The sequence below is a fragment of the Cupressus sempervirens genome, chromosome 2 (assembly GCF_028749045.1).
Source record: "Cupressus sempervirens isolate cs-2001-9-10 chromosome 2, ASM2874904v1, whole genome shotgun sequence".
In the NCBI taxonomy this organism is placed as follows: domain Eukaryota; kingdom Viridiplantae; phylum Streptophyta; class Pinopsida; order Cupressales; family Cupressaceae; genus Cupressus; species Cupressus sempervirens.
This window is the reverse complement of record NC_143119.1, coordinates 732985092-733002534: the sequence shown is the minus strand read 5'-3', so window position 1 is coordinate 733002534 and position 17443 is coordinate 732985092.

Here is a 17443-nt window from a genome sequence, read left to right as displayed (position 1 = left end):
TTCACATCTTCTTGCAATTTTTGCACCCTTTTGGCTTTATTCCCTTATTTCTTCTTCAAAATTTGAATTTGAATATCTCCCCTTTTGGATATTCTTTATTACTTCCATCAAAGAATGTAATTTCTCCCCATTCTTATTATATGCAATAATAAATATCTGCCCCTTTTTGACACTTATGTCAAAGGGTCCTAAGAATGAATATAATATTTAGCCAAAAATATTTTATTTACCTCCATGATCATCTTCAGAGAAGCATCCCAATTATCTAAGGCAATTTCTAGTGATTTATTTTGGATGGTTGTCTCTACTACAAGATGTACTAGGCCTTCTAGGGTAGAAAGATTAGGATCTTTCTTTAGAACATTTTTTTCATAGGCCATTTCCTTATGTAGTACTTCTAGATGTGGAGCAGTGGTAGATTGAATTTGTATCAATTTGGCCTTGACATTAGCTTCCTCTACTGTCAATATAACTAACTCCTTCTGAGTGTGAAGCATAGTTGCAAAATGCTTCTCACTTTGAGTTGGATCTTTAGGTAGTTGCATGCTAGAAATCTTGAGATTTCGTTCCAAGCTCAATATTCTTTGGCTAGTTTCTTGTGTGAAATATGATGAGTCACACAATTTGGAGTACAATGAGAATATATTCTCAAGTACTATTTTCACTTTTTCAACCTTCTTAGCCAATTCAACTTGTGAAAGTGCTATCTCACTAGATATTTTCTCATTAACTTTCATTTGAAACTTCTTTTCTGACCACTCTAATAATTTAACATTTGTATCATGGTCTTCATTTTATACCTGGTCCACTATGTTGGACAATTGCTCCATGATAGGTTGAGTTTCATCAGGTACTGGCAAGCTAAATGGATTAAGGAATATATCTTTGATTTCTGCATGTGGTTGCTTCTATCTATACTCATTTCTGAGTATCTCCTGCTTCTTCCTTCTCTCCGGTGCCTCTTTAACTTCATTTATCTATGCTAGGTTCATTGTCTTGGAGTCATAACTAGGTATGATTATTTCCTCATCAAGTGCAGGGTCTCCATAGTGAAGTACCCTTACTACCTTGGGCCTGGTGCTAAAATCTATAGTGGTACTGCATCAATGGTCAACTTTTTGGTAGGAGTACCTGAGGTAGGCAAGTTCACCAATGTTTATATTACCTCCTGCTCTTTTTCTTTAGGGATTTTCTCCTTTTCCTTCTCTTCTTCTCTACTGCCTTGATCAATGATAATTATTTGAGGAGGTGCACCTTGGATTTGTGTTGTAGGAACATCCTATCCTATTTGTTCCTTTGCTGACTCCTCGACAATTATTGTTGCTGTGACTATATGATCAACCTTAATAGTTGTATCTTGTGCTTCTTGCTCTTTTGGTTGCTCTTTTTTAGTTGTGGGAGGTTGTGAAGGTGGTTCTTGTGTGTTCACCTTATCCCTAGTGATCTCTGCTGCAACCTTTTGTAATTCTTCCACACTCACCAAAACAGGATTTCTACATAGTTGTGACTGCAATCTGGTTTGGTGAAGGATCTTTTTGAGATCCTCTACAACTAATGGGTTGATGTTCTAACCTAAGGTGTTAGGAACATCCTTTACAATTATTGTTTTTGTAAGTGCTATATGTGGAGGAATTGGTGGTGGCATTTGGGTGTCTTGGACACTCTGTTCTGGCTACTGCTCTTCAACTGTTGTCTCTTCACCTTGTGTCTTCTCCACTATTTCCTTTTTTTTTTTTCTCACCTTCCTCATCCTTTTCATTTTCTTCTTCTTCCTCATCATTTCTTCCCTCAAAGGGATCTTCCTGCCCTTCCTTGATAGTTTTCAATCCATAAATCAATTTCCACATTTGTGTGGACTTTTGCACAACATCTTCAATTTGATTTTGCAAAATTCTAAAGGCTCTATATTTGGGTGCAAATTTGCTCCCATGTTTCTTGTTAGCCTTGCTTATTTGAACCTTAGTTAGGATAGGCATTACATGAGCCAATCTTGACTCCCTTATTTCCTTCTCCATTTTAAAGCAGTAATGTCATGTATTCTCTATAATGGAGCTTAGCTCCTTAGGCATTGAATTGTCTAGTTCAAGTGGGGTAGTCTTGAACTTAGCCATCATAGTGTAGATGGACTCTTCCACTATGTTTTGTTGTTCCCTTGAAAAATTATTAAAATCAATGGTCTTTAAACCAGTTAAATTTGCATTATCTCTAATGTTATTATAAACATTTTCCAACTTATATTTGGTAGAATGCCTTACCAATTTGAATTGATCATTATCAAACTCTATCTTTTCTTCGTCTGACTCTGGAGGTGCAACATATTTTCTTCTCTTCTTCTTTTTTGCAAGCTCTCCTTGTTCTGTGGCTTTTTGTTTCCCCTATTCCTTTGCCACTTGAGTTGTATCCCTAGTATCTGCCCTTGTAGTTGGCTTGGCTGGGTTTGGCTTTGTTGCCTTATTTTTCCCCTTGGGTTGTGCAGCTAGTTGTTTTTGTGCTTTTCTTTTCTTTGGTTCAGCCTTGGGTGCTTCTTTCTCAACACCTTCCTCTTCTTCTACATCCTCTCCCATTCCTTGGGTCAAAGCAAGTGTTTCCTGACCTTGTTCCTCTTCATCATCCTTGACTTCTTCACCTTCTTCTTCTTCTTTTGTTGTACCCTCACCAAATTTGGCCTTCAACTTCTTAACAAGTTTGTCTTTCTTCTTTAGTGTAGAGGCAGTCTTTAATTCCATATCCACCTTTGATTTGACTACATCATAGGTTCCAAAATGTGGTGCACTTTTGTCCACTTCCTCAGCTAGTAGTGTTGTTATAGCTGTTGATGCCTTATTAATTTCATAGCCGAGAGGTCTTAACCATCTAACTCTTGGTATGGAAGCTTTTATATAGGTGTAGTCAATATCTACAAGAAAGCATACATCATTTACATGTTTCTCTACCAATGAAACTAGAATTCTTAGCCTTTGCTTCATTGTCTTCTTGAAGTCTTCAAAATAGCTAGTCATTAGTGTCTCAAAATTAGCTCCCATTTACTCTATGTATTCATTAACTTGAGCTATTATTGACCTATTTGCTTTCCACACTACTTGACCAAAATAAGGAAACTCATTATGACCATAGAAAAATATACAAATCAAAATAGCACCAAATTTGTATTGGGCTCCCTTGGTTCTCCTTATTGCTGCTAAGTTCTCATTAATCTGTTGCAGTTGTAGTTTTGCAAGATCATAGGTATGATACTTTTTCACCAATTTATAACCCACATCCATTGCAATGCAAGGCATGTTGTTAAGTTTGCTTGATTGGTAGAACTTATGTGCAATAAATCTAACAACAAAGTCAACAAGAGGGTCTTGAATAGCGTCTATTTTCATCCCTCTCTTGTTCCACTTAGAACTAGTATTCTTCTCAATTGCTTCCTTAGAATCACTTCTAAGGATCTTTGGCTCATCTAGGGTTGGGTAACCTGCCACTATATGTACAATTCTCTTTGTGATTTTCACTGGGCCATCCTCCAACCATAAGCTTCCATCATGTATTCTGCTAAGCACTATCCTTATCCATTTAGTTTTGAATACTGTGGGGAATTCTAGGGCACATGTCAAACCCTTCTCAACAATATGATATTCTTCTTTCAACACTCCATTTTCACACAATTTCTCATAAGATTCCCTCATTTCCATGTCACCTATGGCTCCAATCTTGCAATTATAACATCTCCTAACATCTTGAACCATAACTACCTTAGGGGTAGGGGGTATTATAGATGGGGCTTTGGCTAGGTCATTTTTATATGCCACTTTAGGGATTAGGCAAAAATCAGGTTGTTTCACTTCATTGGACACTAGCTGGACTTCAAAAGGCTCTTTCTCCTGAGTTTTCTTAGAACTAGAAGCCATTTGCACAATCTAGGGTTTGAACACAAAGAAAATGTGAAATTGTGTAACTCGACACAAAGGCAAATACCTCAAAATAGATGAAATTGTGTTGAATCGCTTGTTTAAATCTACTTAAACACTGGATTCTCTAATTTGAAGTCATTTTGCGCTCTTTTTCATCTTTTCTCTTCATTTGCGATGAAGAAAAATGATTGAAAACACGATAATATGCCCTATTTTCACTATATTTAATGCTTAGTGCATTTACAACTGTCTACTCAGCTTCTTAAGGATTTCTACATTACTCAGCTTCCATTGACTTTTCAACACTTGACTTCCATAGGAGTATCCTTTACTTGGCTTCAATTGAAATTTCCTTTTTACCTGGCTTCCTCTACCAACTCGACTCCAACTGATCATTTAGCTTCTACAATTTTTGACAATCAACTCAACATGTACTAGATTTTTACTTAGCATATGAGGGCAACTTGACAAAACTTATGAAAACTTGAAGTTTTAACTTTGCATCTTTATTCATGTTGATCTCTTCTTTTTTAGTACTTTCTTATTTAAGAACTTATGTATGATAGAGTTTTGTAAATCAGTCCCTCATGCCTTCTCTTTGCTTAGTTTGATGAAGTGTGACCACTTGACCTTTTAGGTGAAGTGATCCCTTCATTTGATGAGCTGCTCCCATCTTTCTTCTTCCATTTCTTATTCATTTCTCCTTTGATATGTTCAACATCTACCTTCCCTTTACCTTTGTTGTTCCTTGAATTTGGTGCCTTTGACCTTGTTGGAAAATTTTGGCTAATATGACCAATCTTCAAACAACTGAAACATGTGGTTTGACTCAACTATCTGCTATAGTTTCCTCTGAAATGTGTTCTTATGCAATTTTTAGGAATGTGTCCATATTCCTGATAGTAATGACAACTATACCTTGTGTTGTAGTCCCAATTGTAGTGATGTTCATGGTTATTTTCCCTTGTTGGTTGATTAGGTGTTCACATAGACTTTGATTTGCACTCAAAAGCTCTATGTCCATACTTCTTGAAATTGTAGTAGTGACCTTCAAATCTTGGTGTTCTGATGGTCCTGGTCCTATGTCCATACTTCTTGCAATTGTAGTAGTGACCTTCAAATCTTGGTTTGTCCTAGTTTTGCAGTTATGTGCTTGATGTCCTTGCTTCTTGCACTTATGATAGTGACTCACATTCTTAGGTTTGTCATGGGCATTCTTGCTCCTGCATACATTAGAGTTATGTCCCTTTTACCACAAAAATGACAAGTAGGTTTAGTGTTCTTACCTTTGTTACTCCTTTCTTCTGCAGTCTTGGAAGATTCTCCTTGTTCAGTGCTAATGTATCCTAGTCTCGAAGTATCATTGTTAGCCCTTGGTGATTTTAGTAGCTTCTCAAAGTATTTGATTGCCTCATTAGGCTTGTTGAAGCTCTCTACAATCTCCTTATCTCATTTCAAGTCATTTTGTAGTTGTTCGTTTTGCATCTTCAGTGTAGAGATCTCAATGTCCTTGACATTCAGTTCATGATGTGCATTCATCATCTGACTTAGGGTGTCTAGCTAGATGTTTGAAATTCTTGCAAGCTCAATTGAATTTTCTTCTAGTCTGTTGGTAAGGTTTTTCTTGTCTTCTTCTAGCATAGCTTTATCTTCAATGACCCTTTTCTTCTATACAATTACCTCACAAAGCATCATGGCTTGTGATTCTTGTTCAAGCTTGAGTGTTCTGATTTCTTTTGCTTGAGCTCTATTCTTCTCCATTAGGTCTTCTATTGCTGCATCAAACTCTTTGGAATCTCCGCTTGCAAATATTTTTGAGGTGTCAATCTCCTTGTATTGTGTATATTCTCATCTATGGCAATCTCTCTTCTTCTCTTTAAGGATTTTCTCAGTTCCTCTCTAGCTTCCTCCAAAGCATGTAAAGCAAGTTGTATATCAATTGCCTAATTCTCTATGATCTTCCCAAGTTTGTAAACTTCCATTTCTAGATCTTTTCTCCAAGTTGTAAGGCTCCTCCTTGTGAGAACTTGGCTTTGATACCAATTGTTAGAATTTACAAGTGGGAAGATTTACTTCTAAGAGGGGGGGAGGGGGGTGAATCAGAAGTAACTAACTTTATCCTTTTCAAAACCTTTTAACTGATATCATTCACATGCATCTAATTCATCTAATAAACATGAAAGTAAAGACATGCATGAAAATAGATAACACAAGATTTGGTAACCCAAAAACCCTCCAAAATGAGAAGGTAAAACTGGGGTGGGGATGACACCCACAAAGTATCACTGCAACAATATCTAAATGTTTAAGGTTACAAAGTTTGACCACTTCCAATGGTTTTCCCTGTGAAAGGCCTATCCTATTAAAGAATTTACACCATGTTAAAAGTGACCTGGTTAAAGGATTTACAAACATTCACTTGGAATGCTACCCTATTAAAGGATTTAGCACCTTGTCTAAAGGCTTACAACGTGGCTATTAAACCAACCTATCATCATAGGTTTTTCATTCCTAATACAATTGCTAGAGAGTATTAGAAAGTCTTGACTTGATGACTTGCAATCCTTAATTACTAATTCCAAATCCTTGTTTTTCTCTATTTGTTCTGATCCTTGCTTTATTTGATATGTCTTCCTTCACAACTCTGATACTTTGTTCTCAAACAACTGGATTCTATAATGTTTTTATGCTCTTCTCTAAGTCTTTACACCCTTCTGCACTTCGCTATAATTCACCCATACACTTCTCCTCATGCACACACATAACAAGGTTTCATCCTCCTTTTAAAGGCTTCAAAGACTTAGGGTTAGGTATGAATCTATGATCAATATTTACTCTTCATTTCGTGCTCAATTCTTGCATTTTTCCTATTGGTTGCATGCCTTCTCCATTTTTCTTATTGGCTACATGCTAATTAGATAGGTAATGCAAAAGATTCGATCTTATCTTCAAGATCCTTCGAGATTCATCCTTTGTCAGATCAAAAAATGGTTTACATTTGAATTTGTGAAGATACAAACTCATATGCTGATTCTGTGTTACTCGACACTTACTAATTGCTGATGCTCGACACATATAGGAATTTTGTATCACTCAGCTCCTATAGCAATTTTGTTCCACTCAGCATCTATAGTGATGCAACATCACTTATCACTTGGCACTTGAACTTTTCTCAACACCTAAAGTTCACTCGAAACTGAAGTTCACTCAGTGCCTATTGAATTCTCTAGCTCAGCACATACTGTAGCTCGACTTTTGTATTATACTCAACATCATCTTGAGAATTGGGTAAGTGTGTTGACACTTAATTATCAAAACCAATCAGAGACTGACATATTTGATTAATAGAGGTCCCTCTACTCCTTTGGGTTGTGGTATTCCAGAGGAAGCATGGATATGTAAGAATGTGAGTTGTTCTTTTCTCAAAACCTTTAGTTGTGAAGCATTTGCTCATATAGATTCTGAAAATAGAAACAAGTTGGAAGCTAAGTTAAAGAAATGTGTATTTTTTGGATATGGCATTAATGAATTTGATTATAGGCTTTGGGATTTTGAAAATTGTAAAATTGTAAGAAGCAGGGATGTCATATTCAATGAGAAAGTGTTGTACAAAGATCTGTTACAACAACATGAGAAGAAAGAAGATGATTATGTAGTGCTAGATGATACTCCAAAAAATGATATTCTAGCAATTCCTCATGATGTGCAACAATCACAACAATGAATAGCATGCACCCTAGTGAATGTTAGATAGTCAACAAGGCTAACTAGACCCCTGGAAAGATTTTCTCCTTCCTCGTATTCTATTTTACTTACTAATGTTGGTGAATCTGAATGTCATAATGAAGCTTTGTAGGTAGATACAAAGACTCAGTGGGAGTCTTCAATGAAAGAAGAAATGGACTCTTTGCTAAAAAATAAGACATGGGATTTATGCAAGTTGCCTACAGGTAAAAGGGCTTTATAGAATAAATGGGTTTATAGGTTAAAAGAAGAGGATGGAGGTAAGAAAAGATTTAAAACTAGGTTAGTTGTAAAAGGATTTGCACAGAAAAAAGGCATTGATTTTTATGAGATATTTTCTCCTATTGTTAAAATGACTTCTATTCGTACTGTTTTAATTCTTGTGGCTATTGAATATTTTCATTTTGAGTAGCTTGATGTTAAAACAACCTTCCTTCATGGTGATTTGGATGAAGAGATATTTATAGCTCAACCTCAGGGACTTGAGGTCAAAGGTAAGGAGAAATTATTGTGCAGTTTGAAGAAAAGTTTATATGGCTTGAAGCAAGCACCTCGACAATGGTATTTGAAATTTAACAGTTTTTATACATGAGCATGGATATAGTAGGTGTCATTCAGATAATTGTGTTTATTTTAAGAGGTTGGATGATGACATCTATAGTATTTTATGTTTATATGTTGATGATATGCTTGTAGTTGGGTCTAACATGGATCACATTAAGGGGTTGAAATGCCAGTTAGTCCATGTATTTTCTATGAAGGATTTGGAGGCAGCAAAACAAATCCTTGGTATGAAGATTTGCAGATATAGGAAGAATAGTAAATTAACTTTATCTCAAGTTGATTATATTAAGAAGGTGTTGCAACATTTATTTATAGAGATTGCTAAAGTTGTCAGTACACCTTTACCTAGTCATTTGAAGTTGACTAAGGAGATGTGTCCCAATACACAAGAGGAGGATAAGATGTTCAAGATACCCTATGCTTTAGCTGTAGGAAGCTTGATGTGTTCTATGGTATGTATAAGGCCAAATATTGCACATGCAGTGGGAGTTGTTAGCATGTATATGAGTCATCTAGGAATTAAGCATTAGAATGCAATTAAATGGATTCTGAGATATTTGAGAGGAACATCCAGTAAGTTTTTACACTTTGGGGGCTCTACAACTTCTTTATAGGGTTATGTTGACTCAGATTTGGCAGGAGATATTAATACCATGTAGAGTATTACAGGTTATGTATTTGCTATTGGTGGGGCAACAATGAGCTGAGTTTCTAGGTTACAAAAGGTTAATGCTTTATCAACTGCAGAGGTAGAGTGTGTTGCTGCTACAAAGACAACCAAGGAGATAATATGACTTTAATTCTTCTTGGAAAAATTGGGACACCCTCAGAAGGTTAATTATTTGTTTATAGATAGTCAGAGTGCCATTCATCTTGCAAAGAATTAAGCTTTGCATTCAAAGACAAAACACATACAATTGTTGTACCATTTCATTTGGTCAATTTTGGATGATGGACAGTTAAAGTTAGAGAAGATACATATAGATGACAATCTAGTTGATATGTTTACAAAGGTAGTCACAAGGGAGACTGAATTCCTCTTTAGCTTTGGTTGGTCTTCTAGACTAAATAGAATAAAAGAACAAGAGTCCTAGGTGGTTTGATCTAGTGGGATCCCCATATGGTAGCAATACTACTACAAGGTTAGTCTCCAAGTGGGAGATTGTTGACTAGTGTGGAGTTTGATCAATCCCCAAGTGGGAGATTGTTAGTTTGTGGTGACTGATAAGGGGAGTACTCTATATACTTCATAAATTCTTTGGGTTTTGGGCTACTATTTGCTAATGGCTAATATTTGCTAATTGGCTATTATTTATTTGCCAATTTATGGCTAACATGTTGTAACTAATTTTAACCCTAAAGTAAAAAAAATACATGTATAAAAGGGCTTAGGGTTAGGGATTGTTTCATAAGGCGTGATGCAAAAATTGGTTCTTACAGTGGTATTGAGCTGTAAGGGATTACAGATTTTAATCAAGTTGTAATCATTGGAACATAATAATATTGGACTTTTTGTTTGATGGACATAGCCCAGGGATTGGGTGAACCACGTTAAATCTTGGTGTCTTGTGTTCTTTTTTTGTGTGGTCTATTATTTTATGATATTGTTTATATTTGCATGTAATTTTTATTTTGTCAAAGTAATTTGTCTTCTCTATGTAAAAATATAAGTTAATGGAAATCAAAGTAGCAAGGTATGATCATTTGGTTAGATTGGAGAGTGAGTTGAAGAACTTTACTAACACTTCCTTCAAGTTTTATGACCTGGGTGATCTACATAAAAGACTTAATACCAAGCCCATCCATCCAATTACACAAAAACTAAAAGAAAGTGAATAAGTTGAAATTGTTAGGTTCTCCATGGTTGTGCACCCACTAGAATTGATAAAGGAATGTATCAAAAGATACAATTAGGAGGCAAAATAGATATTGTTTCCTAACCAATCTATTTTGCTTTCTGTGAACAAGGAATTGATGCGATCTACTTTTGGGATCCCAGTGAGGGAAGAATATTGTGACATTGAATTTTCTTCCTCTACATCGATGTTCAATGAGAAAAATACTTCAAGGAGAAAAGACATACAAAGGACATGGTTTCAAGATCCCCATGGAAAAAAGAGTAAGATGCCAAGGACTCTTTTTGGAACCAATCTAAAGGGGGAAATTGTGGATATATTGGCACTATTGCTAAGATCAGAAGGAATGGAGGAGATTCTGGATTTCATTGAGCATCACTTATTCTTAGTCCAAGATGTTTGTACTAAAGGAATGCAAGTTGACTGGGCTCATATTATATGTGAAGAGCTTTCCTCCTGGCTAAATTTGGGAAAGGCATTTAGGTAGTTCTTTATGTTTTCATATTTGATATACGCTTAGCCATGCATCATCTCTAGCACGGTCTTCCTAGTATCAAAGATATTGATGAGAACACCAAGGTGTATGAATTTTATCCTCACCTACGATTGTAGAGGAGTTTTGAGGAGCATGCAAAGGTAAATGATGCCATTATAATAAGGTTGTGTCAGGAATTGCAAGGGTGCCTTGAGTAGAGGTTTTCACCAAAATTCATATCAGCAGTCAGCTAGTTCAGATGTTGTTTCATCCAATTTCCATATTTCTCCTGCCTAAGGATTGGTGCATTCGATGGCTTCCCAAAGAGGCTCCCCAGATATCCCAAAGATAAGGTAGTTCTTGTTGAGTTGTGTAGACAAATGCTAGAGTTAAATTCCTTATGTTTGAATGTGAAGAAGATAATCGAGATTCCTTTTCCAATAGTGGTAGGACCTTATTCTTGTGCCTCAAGATCTGATGCCTTGAATTTAGTTAAAGCCTTTGAGAACATAATTAAATTGATTGATTATGAGGTGAGAAGACCCTACTATGACCCTATTAACTTTGTAATAGATCATCTGAAGCTACGGTATGCTCATAGGCATGTTTTGGATATTGAAGACTATTAGGTCAAATGTTATGATAAATACCAAACTAGAGAAAGGTATTGGTTGAGGTTGACACTAGATGAGATTAAAATGTATAATGATATTGTTGATGTTAGTGATCTTATAGATGATGGCTCTTACACATGTCCCTCAACTTATGAGAAAATCAAGAACACTCCTATAGTGTCAACTCTGCCTAATGACCCTATTATTGATACAATGGAGGTCATAATGTGTGATATCATCAAGAGGAAAAAAAAAGGGTGGCGTGGACCTGAGTGAGAAAGAAGAGAACTGGAGCCACAAGTTTTGCTAGTGGAGTAGCTTTTGAAACAACCCAATCATTTGCTATTACTTCCACTACTACTACTACATCGACATCAGTCAAACCAACCTCCTAAGAAGAATGTTCAAATCACTCCAACCTGTGGAGGAGGATCTATGCCAAATACTAGAAAGGTTGGAGATAAAGAGAAAGGTAAAGACAAAGAAAAGGAGAAGGATAAATTAGTAGCCAAGGCCTCCTCCCCTATTCTAGTCATCAACCTCAATGGCGACAATAACCCTTTCGATAACCAAGAGTAGGAGGCATCTCAACAAGGTGATACTCTAGCCCTCTCTATTACTAAAGCAATATCTTTTCCTTTTGCCAACTGAAGCAAGATGACATCTCCATTTGCAAGGAAAATTTTTGATCCTAAAACTCTATAGTCAACACTTAATGTCCTTTCAATTGAGTCTTGGTTGGAAGAGACTATTGATCAAAAGAAGAGAAGATGTGAGGAAAGTGTTACATCTAAGCACCTTATTGCACAAGCTACTTCAACTCAACCAGTAACAAAGAAGGAAAATAAGTTGAAGTCCATAGCACCATTGCCCATGGATTCCTCTACTAGTCACATGCTAGTGGAGATTGTAGAACCTAGAAGGAGGGAAAATTTCATGAGCTAACTCCTAACGATTTCTAGATCATAATAGTTGACATAGGAATTAGAGTGCACAATTCTATGGTCAACATTTGGAAATCAACATTTGTGAAGATTAAGGATAGATTGGAGGAGTTAAGGTAAGAGAAAGAGGTACTAAAAGCCTCGAATAAAGAATTGATGGATTACACTAGAGCTACACTTGGAAGTACCTATACAAGCACATTTGACCCAAGTGTAGAGGAGAACAAGAATTTTTTACTTAAGCTACAATAGGAGAGGCAATTTGGTCAAGTTGGTCATGCTTGGATAGATGAAATGAAGGCCCAAGGTCCCCCTCTCATTGAGAACCTTGGAAATCTATTGTTAGACACTAACAGATTGAGAGAAGCAGTTTCAAGTCACCAGAATTCAATGCACAAAACTTCAAAGAGCCTAATAGAGCAATTGGCCCTATTGCAAGAGGTGATCGACATAAAGACTAATGTTGTTGTGACCCATGAGATACTTAAGTTAGGCCAAGAACCATTGCTTCATTGAAATTTAAAATTAGGAGCTCAATGAAGTTTCAACATGGGCTGAAAGATTCTATGATTTAGTAAAGAAAGTAATGGACAAGATATTTGAACATTTAACGGTTTTGTACACTGAATCATATGTCACCAATAATGGCCAGTTGGTAGACATTGAATGAATAAATATTAGGATTTTGAAATTCATTGAAGAGGCTACTAACCTATCAAATTTCCAAGTAGCAAAGATTCCAAAATTTTCAACAGTGAATTGTGTTCTAAGGTGTGTAGTAGAGAAACTCCAATCAAGGATATCCAGAGTAGAAGAATTGATAGAAATGCATGATTATTGGATGATCAGAGCTGATAATATTCTCATTCCAAGTGTCCATGAAATGAAGAATGTAACTGATGCAATGAAGGCCTATAGAGCCAAATCCATAACTCTAGAGCAAAGTGATGCTCTGACAAAGTATTACATTCTCCCTACAAGATATGACAAGTGTCTCCCCTTCTCTCTCACTTTCTAATATTGTAGCCATATTTGGCATCCTCCTCATAGGCTAGAACTTTGTAACAGATGACTATCCACTCAATCCGATTTTTAGAATGTTCAAAGATGCTTTGATGAGTAATCATGAAATGTAACTAGCCAATTCTAAAAGGATCTATAAATGTATCTTTTTGAGAAGAAAATAACATTGGAAATTTTTTGATGTGGGAAAACCTCTGTAGTTGGGGCTACTGTATATTTTGATTATGTCGTTCATGTTAGTCTAGCTTTAGTTCTTGTACAATGCTTGGAATGAAATGTGTTGATAATGAAAGCTTTGGGATTGCAAATAAATTGGGTTTGGTTTCTTTCTTTTCAGTAGTTATAAGCTTTATTTCCTTCATTCATAGTATTATCTCATTTCCTCAGTTCTATGCAAATTAGTACATGTGCACTTTCATTATTATGTGAGAAGTTCCACATTTGGTTATTATACACTACTGAGTAGGAAGAAAATGGTTGTTATGAAACCTCAATAACTTGGGCAATTTGGGTATTGCTTAGTTGTTCAAACTTTCTCTCCTTATGTAGTATGCATTGTTAGTTAGTCTTGCATTGTTGCATGTTGTATTCAATAGATTGGAGAGACTACATTTAGGTGTTAGAATAACTTAAAGTGACTCATATGCATTCATAGCTATGGAGCTTTGTGAGTCATCATCTAAATTCACTTGGATTGTTTAAAGTTTTGGGCAATTTGGTAATACCTCTTTTGCTTTGTGGTTAAGAGCATAGCCCTAAATCTTGTTGATCTACTAAAAACCATATTCATTGCAAGTCTTTGCATATATGGGAGTTATACCTTTTCAATTTAGGGGTCCTTGATAGAACACCTATATTGACCCATTCTGTTGCTAACTAATTTGTCTTTCACCACATTGGGCACATTAAGAGTTAGGGTATAAACCAAATCAAGGAAGATAAACTATTGACCAAAAGGGAAGGACCTATATTTTGTAGTAAATTGCCTGACAAGACAACTTGTGGTCTTGTTGGTTGTATAATTTGAGATCTAGGAGTGTAATAAGTAGTATGGAATATAGTTGAAGAAATATATTATAAGTTTGGATCTATAAAACCAGTCTTCTAATATGATCAATTATAATTCAATTTTTAATGGCAGAAACTACGTAGGCCTTATGTCTCGCATGTTGAGAAGAGTTTGGAATCAATGTATTTCTTTTAATTCTTCCATAGTTGTGTTGGCTTCTATGTGTAATCTCTAGCAGGGTGGTTGGTGAATGTCCCTTGGATTCATTTCTCCTTACTACCTTGCATCATAAAGGCTTCATCAAGATCAATAATTTACCAAACAATGTTGATATGCAAGTCATATCGATAACATCAAGTGTGGCTCATTTGTCATTCATTTTTAGACATTCTTAAATTTTTACACCTTATTTGGAATATTTGTATAATGTAATGTACAAGTCAATAAATGCTAATATTTTGAAATTATTGGACTAGCTACCAACATTCCCCTTTGGGATTTGTGACATGGATTAACCATCTCATACATTCTATAAGTCTATGGGTTGCATTAGGCATTGTTAGATCAATTTTTTGGTGTAACAAAAACTCTAGCTTGTAACAAGTGGTATTAGAGCTTCGTAACTAGTTTCAATCTCCTTTAGTAATACTAAGAGGGGATTGTTGGACTAAGTACCAATGTTCTCATTAGGGTAAAGAGTTAATTTAATTTAATTTATTAAATTACCTTTACTCCCTTCTTAAGATTTCACTTTATACACTTTGCATTTCCATTTAATAATTAATTAGTAATTATTAAATGTCATTTACCTCTTAGTGTTTCCCTTTTAGGTTTTTGATCTCCTTCTAAAAGGATTGATCTTTTGTAATTATCTCTCATATTTTCAATCTGATAATATAGTTCTCATATTTTCAAAGTAAAAGCCTTGCCTCTTCTTTGCTTTTTCTTCTTTTTGATAAGTTCTTACATGTAGGTGTTCTTTGGGTTTTGTGGATTTGTATTGCTCAAATCCTCCACTAGGTTTTCAATCATTCTTTTCATTTTCTTTTCCTTCGAAGCTATCTTGATAGTTATAGTTATTCTTTCTTTAGCTTCTTCATATTTACCAAAAGGTTTAGCCTCAACATCTATGTCTTCATTCAATATTGCTTTAATGTTTGCACTCACTAGATCACTATCTCTTTCATAGTAAAAAAATTGTAACCAAGCCTTCCTCAGCTTTATTGCCTGTACAAAAGTATTGTCTATATCTTCAAGAAAACACATGTCACTATAATACTTTGTGACTAATTCTTTACATATCCTCATCCTCATTTTCTCATTTGCTTGAATTCATCAAAATAAGCATCCATGACATTCTCAAAATTTTCTCCTAATTGAGTAATGTATTCATTTATCTCTCTTGTCACTGGTCTACCTTGTTCCCAAACAACATCACCAACACTTGGAAAATACTTCTGGGTATAAAAGAAAATACACACAATGAGGGATCCACATTTAATTCTTTTCTTTTCTTATAGATGATAGATTCTATGCAATTTGTAATCTTTTTATCTCAATAAGATCATATTCATGACCTTTCATTACTATCTTCCACGCTTGATCCACAACCATACATGGCACACTGTTAAATTTTCTTGATTGATAGAATTTGTGAGCTATTATTCTCACTACAAATTCGATAAGTGGATCAAAAATATTTGTGATGGACATACCACATCCATTCTACTTAGCTCCTATGTTTGCCTCAATTTCCTCACGACTCAAACATCACATGGTTTTCTTCTTGTCTAGGGTTGGATAGCCTGTAACCCTATGAATTATTTTCTTCATGATTTCCACAAGTCCATTCTTTAACCAATACTTCATATCATGGATTCTACTCAAAATACCTTTGATCCATCCAATTTTGAAATTATTTAGGAATTCTAAGGTATAAGTTAACCCTTTTCTCTCACTAACTTTGAATTTGTCCTTCAAGATCCCTCCATTGTACAAATTCTCATATGCTTCTCTAATCTCATATTTTCCCACTTCTTTGATTTTATAGATGTAACAACTTCTGACATCATCGATCATAATAACCTTAGGTGATATCAAGGATAATGCACCCATTGAAACTCCTTTCATTGCAATTTCTAGAATAGTGCAAAACTTTGGTGGAGGACAAATGTCACTCTTCACAAGTTGAATTCTACCAACCTCTTAACTCTTTTCGATGGTAGATGTAGCTCCATGTTTTTTTTTAGGGTTTGAAGTTCTTTCTTCTTTGGATTACTCAATACAGTTCAGATCTTCACTTGTTCAGGCTTCTTGTCCAAGTCACTCTTGAGATCTTTTACTCATTGCTTAAATCGCCAAATTTCTCTATGCTCTTGAAATTTGTGTGTAAGGTATGTGATAATGTCTTCAAAATTTGATATATATCTTCTTTTTTTCAATGTAGGGTCTTCATTAATGTTGTGTACTCAGGTAGGTGGAATCCAGTTGTCTTGGTTGATATTGGTGCCTTTTAACTAGGTCTTTGCTTTACAACTCGATCTCCTCCATATTGCTTGGTCTCTACCATTCTATTTGGTCTCTACTATTCCACTTCTGAAGTACTCGGTCTATGTTACAATGCTCGGTCAACATAAAAAATTTCACTAACCCTTGACAACCTTTCATAAATCTATTCTTATGCATCTTCACATATGCCGATATGAATTTTGGCACATTTCATGTAAGGAACTGATGTATGAAGTATACAATTCTATACAAACCTTTGTTTCTTAGTTTGAGATGACATGATCGCCTTCTCCATTGGATTGGGTGACCTCAACTCCATTAGCTCCGCTATTTCCATCTTCTACTCTCTTTTTCAATTTTTTATTAATTTCCTTCATGATTTGTTCAATGTCTACTTTGCCTTTGTCATTGTCCTTTGTCTGATTCGTTGAATGTACATGAGTCCTGCAATTCTCTCTTAGATGTCCAAACTTGTGACATTTGGAACATGCATTGTTAGGTGTATCACTCTTGGTCTGATTTATCCTATAGGGTTTTTCCTTATATCTGAATTCATATGCTCTATGCCCATACTTCTGACAGTTATATCAATATTCTTCAAATCTAGGTGTAGTATATGCATTCCTCATTCTTGATCTACACTCAGGTATTTGATGTACTTGTTTCTTGTAGTAAAAATAGTAACCAGTGAAATTAGGTTTGGTATTTTATATACCATGTTTGCTTGGATGAATTTTTGCTGTATGATCAAGTTTTCCACAGTGATAGCATGTTGGTTTGTCCTTTGATTTTTCATTCCTTAGTTTTCCA